Consider the following 11,557-nt stretch of genomic DNA (forward strand, 5'->3'; position numbering starts at 1 on the left):
ACATGATTTATTTCAAATGAAAGCCATTGTGACAATAAGGTTTGTAAAAGATGCCAAGGAGCATATGGATGTCCAAGGCTCCAAGGGTGATTGAAAGGCTAATTAATGATGGTAAACGTCTAGAAGCTCTTTCATTTGCTTGTACCTTCAGACATTTTGAGTGTTGTCATTCTATATACCTACTTAAGGCACATCTAAATGAAGCTAGGGAGGCAACAACTACTATCATAAATAGGGTTGAGAAGGGTGCACAGAATGAAGCAAGAAAGATGGAACTGGCAGTTGCAAAAAGAGATCTATAATATGAAGTTCACTAAAATACTCGTAGTTGAAAGGATCATATGCAAAGTTTGCAAGATGAGCAGCGATCTGCTGTTTAGAATCTTCCGTGGCAGTATTTTGGAACTCTATGACCAACTCCTGGAGCTGGAAGGTGTTGCTGTTGGTGTGGATGGCATCTTCATAAAGGTACATGAAAACCCTTTGAATGCTCCTGTTGATGGTCCAACACAATGGCATTTGAGGAATCTAAAAGGTTTGCTAGAGGAGTTCATTGCTATTGCGAAAGTTACCAAGGGAAAGCAAAATTTCCCCATTGATTTGACTCCTGTTGAAGAAGACTTTTGAATCCACAAATTCTGCAATCAACTTACGATGCACCTTTTTGGTCAAGAATTTGGTGTTTGGCATGCCAACAAAGGATCCTGATGCAGTTCATTTGGTTAATTACGATTTTATATTGGGTAATGGTTCATCCCAGAATTCGGTCAAGTCTGGAAAAATGCCTCTGCCTACCTTGTAGAAAATCAAAGAAAACCACCTGTGAGATCTATTTATATGCAAGGTTCAACCGAAAAGAATTTTGAGGATAGAGAGGGAGATATTTATGTTTTAAGTCTGAACTCTATGGTGTTGGCAACAAAAGAGAGAGAAAAGCAGCGACGACGATTGGCAGGGAAAAAACATAATGCTTGCTGGAGACAACTGCGTGTTGTATGCTAGAAAGCCACACCAGAAAAACTCTGCCGGGAAGAAGAACTCCCTTATTATGACACAGCACTCAATTTGCTGAACCAGCTACAGGGCCCTAGAATACATCAGATGGGAAATTTAAGATTTGAGGTGGTGATGGAGATGTATCAGTTATTGTTTGTTCATTGAGACCAAAAGCATGAATGCCATTAACACTAGGAGGAGAAGCTCTGAATTCAGCATTGATGATAGGTGCTTAAGTCATAGCAATCACTGAAGTTAGGCCATCTAATCAATCTAGGAGGAGATCGAGGGCCCAAAAAACCTACGCAGGGAATAGCCAGAGAAGGAGAAGAAGGTTGACGAGTTGATATAGCTACAGAAGAACACGTATTTCATGACCGTGAGACAACAAGAATGTGAAAGCCTATTCAGTCGAAGTACTACTGATTCAAGAGTCTTCTGAGATGTGTAGCTAAACTGCTGACTACCATTGATGCCCGATATTTGCACTCGTCTGTGGGAGTAAAATAATGAAAGCTAATTATCTCTGACATGAAGGCACTCTATACATGAAGCTACTCCTATTCCTCTCCCTATAGTTAAGACTCTGCTTGGACCTTACTTGGTCTTCTTGTGCTCCACAGTGAATGGTTATGAAAGCACAAGGAGATCTTTATCGTTGAAACTAATTCAACAGCTTAGAGAAGAGGGCCAGGCACACTCTGCTGAAAATGGCCTGTGTCAGACTAAAGCAATCCTCACCAATTGTAGAATTGGATAAGAGACAATCTCCAGAAGCATTCTGATTGATTTGTGCAGCACACTCCGGTACAAGAAAAGCAATTGGAAAAGCTCGAGATTAGCTACTGTATATGCCTAGAGGCCGCTCGGGTTTCTTCTTCTTGTACCTTGTATTTGTTATTGGCAGAAATAAAACAGAGTCTTGGCATCATTTTCTCGTCTTGCTTATTTGCTTGATTGATCTTCTATTTTGAAATTCATCAAGGTCCTCTATGGACGCGACTTTGTTTTCGAAAACCCTTCGACATCTTTGGTGAACCCGACGTGAAAGCGTCGCATTTAAAAAAATTTCAGGATGGGAGATACTTCAGCATCAGTTTTAGCCCCTTCTACGATTCCTGCTTTGTCCTCTACTTCGACTCCATCATTTACTTTTGCTTAAAGTACTTCTACATATGATTTAAAGCAGATTTTGCAACATTTGTCTATGTATATACAACTTCAAAATCAACAGACACAATTGTATATGCAGTAGCAGCAACAGTTACATCAACAACAGTTGTCTCAACAAAGGCAACTATATTCGGAGCAAGAGAATGCAATCAGCGCGACTAAGGCGATTGAAGTAGTTGAAAATGAAAAGAAGCTATTTGATGGCTGTAATGTATCGGCTTATTTGAAGACGTATAAGATTAAGATTGGATTTTTTGGAGTACCGACATGACTTATGAGTAAATATTTTCTTCGCCTTGTCATACCTGCCTTGAGGGTAAAAGTGACTAATCTTTTCCTTCAAAATTCACATTGGCAAGATTTTAAGAAGGCCCTGAAAGAAGAGTATTTTCTTGAGGACTTTGGGATGGCTACACGGTGGTCATTCCGAGAGTGGGTCTACATGCCAAACAAAGGTCTAGCTACTTTAGAATTGATATGAGAATTTGAAGAGAGGTATAGTCAGCTTGATGCCATTGAACAAAGAGCATTGGATATTGAGAAAGTTGAGCTTTTCTTGCAAGCTGCAGATCCTGCTCTTCAGGAAGAATTAGGAGAGCTTCTTGAGGATTGCACGAAGCCTATGGGTCTTAAAACAGATTGGCAAGACGCTCTGGATGAGGTCCCAACTTTGACCAAGAGGCGGATATGGAAGACCCGCCTACAGAATGGATCTATGACACTGATGTCGTCTTCTGCTCCTATGTCTGCTTCTACCCCTCTCATTTCTTCTCTCCCTCAGCCAGTTACTTGGCCTATGCTAGTGCCTACTATTTCTAATACTCCTCTTCCTCCTGTTCCAAGACCAATGTCGGCTCCTTTTGCTCCGAAATCATCTGCTCCTTTGGTTCCTTCCTCTCTTGATGACATAATCAAAGGCATAACGGATTTGACACTGGAGTCAGTTAAAGCAGAATTGGTGGAAAAATGAAAAGAGCAGTTTGCCTCGACCGCGCCTGCTATTTATTCTAGTGCTCCTAGTGCACATATGAGAGATCGAAGATGTATTTGGTGTGATAGTACGGACCATCAGCATTGCAGGGATTGCCAATATTTTCAAGATGCAAGGAGGAAGATTTCCGTATTTTGGGGACAAGATGGCAAGATTTGGTTGACCGAAACAGGAGCTCCGCTTGCTACCAATTTTGGGAAAGGCGGAATGAAGAAATTAGTAGATGATATAGCTGCACGTACTTCTTATATGGTAGCTAGAGGAGATGCTTCTGCATATGGAGTCCAGATTCAGAAAGGTTCACACAGTTAGTCAGCATTATGGACCTATGCTATAGAGACGGCAAACAGGGTAAAATCCAGCAGACTATTTTGACTAGTGGAGGTTCTAGCATCAGATCTGAGACAGGTCGGGATTTGCCTATTGACAAGTACACTATTTATGCCTACTTGGCTAAGTCTTAGGGAGAAGATGTACTTGTTGAGGAGAAACATAAGAGAGATAAAGAGAATCCAAATGTAGCTAAAAAGACTAAAGGAGGTTACTTTGTTACTCCACCTACTGCAGGACCGTCTTCGAGACTAGGGCCAGAACGACAAATGGAAGATGCTCAAAAGAAATAAAAGAGGCAGGAGCCTAGACAGAGAAAGTAGCCAGGATTTAGATTAATGTCCGATATTGAGACATCTACGGACATGAACAAAATCTTTAATGACAAGATACTTGACAGTGAGGTGACTTTTACTATTTCTGAGGTTTTGGGCATCTTGAAAAGAGAGTTTCAAGATCAATTCCAAGAAGTCATGAAGAGGAAAAGACATACATTGCCTACTACTGATACACAGGGAGTTTTGATTGGGGAGTTGGATGAGGATGAGGTTATGGTCGAGAATGCTTTTTTTTTTACCACAGACAGAGAAGAGAGTTCAGCTTATGCATTATGCTGAAACTGATGAGCCTATATTGGTACCGTGCAGTCATTTTTTGCGGAGTCATTGGGCTAGGGCAACTACAGAAACAATGGTAAAAATTGGAGAGAAACAGGTGCCTTATGTTGCTTTGGTGGATCGTGGTTCAGAGATTAATCTCATAGTTCGTGGAGTTTATGAAAGTATTAGATGGCCTATGGATGCAGAGCATGGGTGGCATATGAGAGCCACCAACAAGGATCTAGGTGATTTGTATGTTGCATGTCCCAGTGTAAGGATTTCTATTAGAGATGTAGAGGAGGATTTTCATTTATTTGTGCAGGATTCATGCTCTTACCCCATAATCCTAGGATAGCCATTCATCACAGAGATGCACATGGAGACGAAAGTAATGGATGATGGATGTGCTTATGCACGGATTCGCAGTAAAGATGGTATGAGAGCAGTCCAGTTTATGACTGTGTGTGTAAATCATGCTAGAAACAGGGATACTCTTTGAGATGGGCCTTTGCCCACTGTGAGGGATTCGAGTTTTCATTAGGTAACATTGTTCCTTGAGACGATGGTGGTACAGAGCAGAGGAGATTGGAGTTCTCGCCTCCTGGCAGCAATGTTTTCTCCTCCAATTTTGTTGGAATTTCAGCAACAAACAGTTGGATGAGTTATCAGAAGATTTCTAAGTTGCCTAGAGGTGCCAGGCAATACATATGCAGGAAGGAGAAAGATTTGAAAAATGTAGGTATTTTAGAGGATGATGAGCATATAGATGGGATGTATGATAGTATGGTTTGTGCAGATACGATGACAGAGATGGAAAATATGCTAAAAGCTTATATGCAAAATTGTCTCAGTAATGTATCAGTGCAGTCCCTAGACGTGTTTCATGAAATTTTAAATTTTTTATCACAGATAGATTTAGAGGCTGAGGTGACTTAGCAAAAAGTATTGAGAGCTGAAGAAATTCAACAAACAGAGTTTTCGGCTGATTATGATCATCCTACAGAGACACAGAGGGCTGAAAACTTTCAGCCAACAGAGTTTATTGTGAAATATTTCAGCATCTAGAGTTTAGGGTTGTTCCTATGCAGTCCATAGAGCAGAGGCTTGAGGATATTCAGCCCACCAGAGGGTAGAATTGCTGATTTACAGTAAGATTTGAGTAATGCAGAGGATCATAATGAAGCCAGGGTTGACACGAAATACAAGACTATGGATAAGAAGGTGTAGCCAGTAGCTGGACCACTTCCACCTGACAATGATCAGCGAATAGAGAGGGCTCCTAAGCAGCCAATTTTGAGGAATCCATGGCATATAGGCCATAAATTTTCAGCAGAGACTCTTGCTGAATTAAAAATTGGAAATTGTGATTTTTTGCTACCCTTTGAGAAGCAGTGCTTTCAGGATATGCTTGAGTGACATGGAAGGGGGTTTGCTTTCTTCTCACATGAGATTGGATGTATGAATCCGGCTATTGTTGCCCCTATGGTGATCTTTACTATTCCTCATATTCCATGGAACCTCCCACCTATTCTAGTGCCTAAGGCACACTTGCCAAAGCTAGTTGACTTGTTGAACGAGAAAATCAGGATGGAAATCCTAGAGCCGTCATCTGCACCATACTAAAATAGGTGGTTTATGGTTCCAAAGAAGAATGGTACTCTCCGATTTATACAGGACATGCAGCTAGTAAACAGACTTAATACCACGAATGTTGGTATAGGTCCAGTTGTGGATGAGTTTGTAGAAGCATTTGCTGGACGTGCCATCTATTCTTTAGGTGACTTGTATTCAGGATACGATCAGTTTCAGCTAGCCTTGGAAAGTAGGGACCTAACCACTATGAGAACTCCTATTGGGCTTGTCAGGATGTGTACCTTGCCTCAAGGTGCCACTAATTCTGTTGCGCATATGATGAATGCCATGCATAAGGTCCTTCATGAGTACATACCTCAGCTTACCATGCCTTTCTTGGATTATGTGCCTATTAAGGGGTGTGTAGAAGAAGAGACGAATGAGAGTCTAAATGAGCAAGGATGCAGATACTTTGTGACTGATCATATTGCAGCTTGTGAAAAGATTTTGGCCAGGTTAGAAGAAGTGAACTTGACAATATCAGGGCTGAAATCTGTTTTTAAAGTAAATGAGGTCGTCATTATTGGACATATATGTGGGTATTATGGCAGGAAACCTTCACCTTAGAAGGTGGATGGTATAGGAAAGATTACGGAATATTGTTCTACCACTTCAGAGGTATGCAGATTCATTGGAGCCTATGTGTTTTACATGATTTGGATACCCCATTTTGCACACATAGCAAATTGTTTATATCAGCTGCTTCGAAAGGGGCAAAAATTTTATTGAGATGAGATCCACACTAGAGCCATGCAAAAATTGAAGAAGTTATTGCAGATTGCTCCTACTCTCAGAAAAGCGGATTATAATTGCGGAAGGCCTATTGTATTGACAGTTGACACTAGTCCAATTGGCATAGGTTTGGGCTATGGGTCAAGATGTTGCAGATGGAAACATGTACGCTATTCGGTTTGGGGTGAAAGTCCTAAACGAGAGACAAAGGAGGTATCCGCAAATTAAGAGGGAATTACTGGGAATTGTTACGGCTCTTAAATGCAACAAGGAGTATTTTATTGGAGCCCCAGTTGTGGTAGAGATAGCTATGTTGAGATGGATCGCATACATCAAGTCATTAAATCCAGAATTTAAACACATAGCAGGGAAGGATAATCTAGTGGGGTGGATATGCTGTCTAGACCCAGATAGAAGAGGATGATGCAAAAATTTCAGCCGCTATGGTTGATCATGTTTGCCATGTCTATGATATTGTGGCTTTCATAGAATAACTCTATGTTGGAGATTGGTTGCAGATTGGCAAATACCTTAGTACACTAAGCAAAAGAGATGAATTGATAGATGAAGAGTTCAAGAAGATCATAAGAAAAGCCTGTGGTTATTTTCTCAAGGACGGATTTCTTTGGAGGCACCCAAAGAAAAGAGGTGGATTACCCTTGCGGGTTCTCTACAATAAAGAGACCCAGTTTTACAGGTAATGAGAGAGTTTCATGAGAGTCCTTGGGCTGGTCATAAAGGAGTGTGGGCTACTTATGAGAAAATCAAGGAAAAATATTGGTGGAAAGGCATGTACAGAGATGTTTCTCATTTTGTAGAGACTTGCAGAGACTGTCATATGTATTCCGTAGTGCGTCATCAAGATGAGCTTCATCCGACCTATCCGCTATGCATTCTTTATAAGTGGATAGTTGACTTGGTTACTATACCGATGGGTCTATGGAAAATGAGATATATTATATTGGCTAGAGAGGATCTTACCAATCATGTTGAGGGCAGACCTTTGAGAACGAAGACCACTAGTGCAGTGTGTAAGTTCTTATTGGAAAAATTTTTCTGCAGGTATGGCTGTGTGGGTAAGATCACTACAAATCGTAGTGAATTAGATGCAGATGAAGCTAGGGAGTTTTTCTCTCAACTAGGAATCAAGTTGGTTGTAACCACAGCATACAATCCAGAGGGAAATGGAAAGAGTGAAAGAGGACATCCGCCGATAGTGAAAGCATTAGCCAAAGCATGCAGAGGATGAATTGGAGAATGGTTGAGACTTCTACCATTTTCTTTGTGGGCTGATCGTACGACTCACAGTGTTACCACAAGATATATGCCCGCAGAGTTGATGTATGGTCAGAAACCGGTTATGCCAACTAAGATTGACATGGTCAATTTTACCTTGGCAAGAGGATTTGACAAGAGAGGAGCTCTTAGCTCTTCGGATCCGGCAATTGGAGAGAAGACCAGAGGATATTCAGCTAGCTATCGACAGGTTGAAGGTTGCTAGACTTAGAAATAAGGACAGGTTTGACAGTAGGCATCGCTTGTGGCCTAGAGCAATAGAAGAGGGAGACTAGGTATTAGTCTTTGATCGCAGCCTTAAAAATCAACATACTGCACTTCGCAAGATGGTAAAAAGATAGTTTGGGCCATACATAGTCAGACATGTCTTTTATAATGCAACATATGAGCTGACAGAATGGGATGGGACAGTGCTTAGAGTGCCCATTGCACGAAAAAGAATCAAGATTTTCAAGAAAAGAGATGATGAGAATTATGCATCGGAAGAATTTGCAAGAGAAGAGCAACAAGAAGAAACTCCTATAGAAGAGATAGATGATATGACAGATAACCTTGCTGATATACCGAAAATAGACAATGAAGAGATTGATCTATACGTGGATCTTGACGACAATGATTATGGGTAGTTGGCCCATCCAGAGGATGTGCAGAATCAGAGGGGGTGGATGTCGTGCTGCTGCGCATCTGAGGTGTGGAATCCACCAAAAATTTTGTGTGTGTGACATTTGTTACTTTGTGCATACTTAGTCGTTGTGTTTGCATTTTGTTTTGCGTGGGCTGGAGATCAAACCTCACTATTTAGTAGATGATTTTATGTTCACCCAAAAGAACACCTACAGACCCCATGGAGGTGGACAGCATAATGATGAACAGGAGATAACACATCAACATGATTTATTTCAAATGAAAGCCATTGTGACAATAAGGTTTGTAAAAGATGCCAAGGAGCATATGGATGTCCAAGGCTCCAAGGGTGATTGAAAGGCTAATTAATGATGGTAAACGTCTAGAAGCTCTTTCATTTGCTTGTACCTTCAGACATTTTGAGTGTTGTCATTCTATATACCTACTTAAGGCACATCTAAATGAAGCTAGGGAGGCAACAACTACTATCATAAATAGGGTTGAGAAGGGTGCACAGAATGAAGCAAGAAAGATGGAACTGGCAGTTGCAAAAAGAGATCTATAATATGAAGTTCACTAAAATACTCGTAGTTGAAAGGATCATATGCAAAGTTTGCAAGATGAGCAGCGATCTGCTGTTTAGAATCTTCCGTGGCAGTATTTTGGAACTCTATGACCAACTCCTGGAGCTGGAAGGTGTTGCTGTTGGTGTGGATGGCATCTTCATAAAGGTACATGAAAACCCTTTGAATGCTCCTGTTGATGGTCCAACACAATGGCATTTGAGGAATCTAAAAGGTTTGCTAGAGGAGTTCATTGCTATTGCGAAAGTTACCAAGGGAAAGCAAAATTTCCCCATTGATTTGACTCCTGTTGAAGAAGACTTTTGAATCCACAAATTCTGCAATCAACTTACGATGCACCTTTTTGGTCAAGAATTTGGTGTTTGGCATGCCAACAAAGGATCCTGATGCAGTTCATTTGGTTAATTACGATTTTATATTGGGTAATGGTTCATCCCAGAATTCGGTCAAGTCTGGAAAAATGCCTCTGCCTACCTTGTAGAAAATCAAAGAAAACCACCTGTGAGATCTATTTATATGCAAGGTTCAACCGAAAAGAATTTTGAGGATAGAGAGGGAGATATTTATGTTTTAAGTCTGAACTCTATGGTGTTGGCAACAAAAGAGAGAGAAAAGCAGCGACGACGATTGGCAGGGAAAAAACATAATGCTTGCTGGAGACAACTGCGTGTTGTATGCTAGAAAGCCACACCAGAAAAACTCTGTCGGGAAGAAGAACTCCCTTATTATGACACAGCACTCAATTTGCTGAACCAGCTACAGGGCCCTAGAATACATCAGATGGGAAATTTAAGATTTGAGGTGGTGATGGAGATGTATCAGTTATTGTTTGTTCATTGAGACCAAAAGCATGAATGCCATTAACACTAGGAGGAGAAGCTCTGAATTCAGCATTGATGATAGGTGCTTAAGTCATAGCAATCACTGAAGTTAGGCCATCTAATCAATCTAGGAGGAGATCGAGGGCCCAAAAAACCTACGCAGGGAATAGCCAGAGAAGGAGAAGAAGGTTGACGAGTTGATATAGCTACAGAAGAACACGTATTTCATGACCGTGAGACAACAAGAATGTGAAAGCCTATTCAGTCGAAGTACTACTGATTCAAGAGTCTTCTGAGATGTGTAGCTAAACTGCTGACTACCATTGATGCCCGATATTTGCACTCGTCTGTGGGAGTAAAATAATGAAAGCTAATTATCTCTGACATGAAGGCACTCTATACATGAAGCTACTCCTATTCCTCTCCCTATAGTTAAGACTCTGCTTGGACCTTACTTGGTCTTCTTGTGCTCCACAGTGAATGGTTATGAAAGCACAGGGAGATCTTTATCGTTGAAACTAATTCAACAGCTTAGAGAAGAGGGCCAGGCACACTCTGCTGAAAATGGCCTGTGTCAGACTAAAGCAATCCTCACCAATTGTAGAATTGGATAAGAGACAATCTCCAGAAGCATTCTGATTGATTTGTGCAGCACACTCCGGTACAAGAAAAGCAATTGGAAAAGCTCGAGATTAGCTACTGTATATGCCTAGAGGCCGCTCGGGTTTCTTCTTCTTGTACCTTGTATTTGTTATTGGCAGAAATAAAACAGAGTCTTGGCATCATTTTCTCGTCTTGCTTATTTGCTTGATTGATCTTCTATTTTGAAATTCATCAAGGTCCTCTATGGACGCGACTTTGTTTTCGAAAACCCTTCGACATCTTTGGTGAACCCGACGTGAAAGCGTCGCATTTAAAAAAATTTCAGGATGGGAGATACTTCAGCATCAGTTTTAGCCCCTTCTACGATTCCTGCTTTGTCCTCTACTTCGACTCCATCATTTACTTTTGCTTAAAGTACTTCTACATATGATTTAAAGCAGATTTTGCAACATTTGTCTATGTATATACAACTTCAAAATCAACAGACACAATTGTATATGCAGTAGCAGCAACAGTTACATCAACAACAGTTGTCTCAACAAAGGCAACTATATTCGGAGCAAGAGAATGCAATCAGCGCGACTAAGGCGATTGAAGTAGTTGAAAATGAAAAGAAGCTATTTGATGGCTGTAATGTATCGGCTTATTTGAAGACGTATAAGATTAAGATTGGATTTTTTGGAGTACCGACATGACTTATGAGTAAATATTTTCTTCGCCTTGTCATACCTGCCTTGAGGGTAAAAGTGACTAATCTTTTCCTTCAAAATTCACATTGGCAAGATTTTAAGAAGGCCCTGAAAGAAGAGTATTTTCTTGAGGACTTTGGGATGGCTACACGGTGGTCATTCCGAGAGTGGGTCTACATGCCAAACAAAGGTCTAGCTACTTTAGAATTGATATGAGAATTTGAAGAGAGGTATAGTCAGCTTGATGCCATTGAACAAAGAGCATTGGATATTGAGAAAGTTGAGCTTTTCTTGCAAGCTGCAGATCCTGCTCTTCAGGAAGAATTAGGAGAGCTTCTTGAGGATTGCACGAAGCCTATGGGTCTTAAAACAGATTGGCAAGACGCTCTGGATGAGGTCCCAACTTTGACCAAGAGGCGGATATGGAAGACCCGCCTACAGAATGGATCTATGACACTGATGTCGTCTTCTGCTCCTATGTCTGCTT

This window comes from Lygodium microphyllum, chromosome 12 (assembly GCF_053477565.2).
Source record: "Lygodium microphyllum isolate KBCC chromosome 12, Lygodium_microphyllum_v1.1.10, whole genome shotgun sequence".
In the NCBI taxonomy this organism is placed as follows: Eukaryota; Viridiplantae; Streptophyta; class Polypodiopsida; order Schizaeales; family Lygodiaceae; genus Lygodium; species Lygodium microphyllum.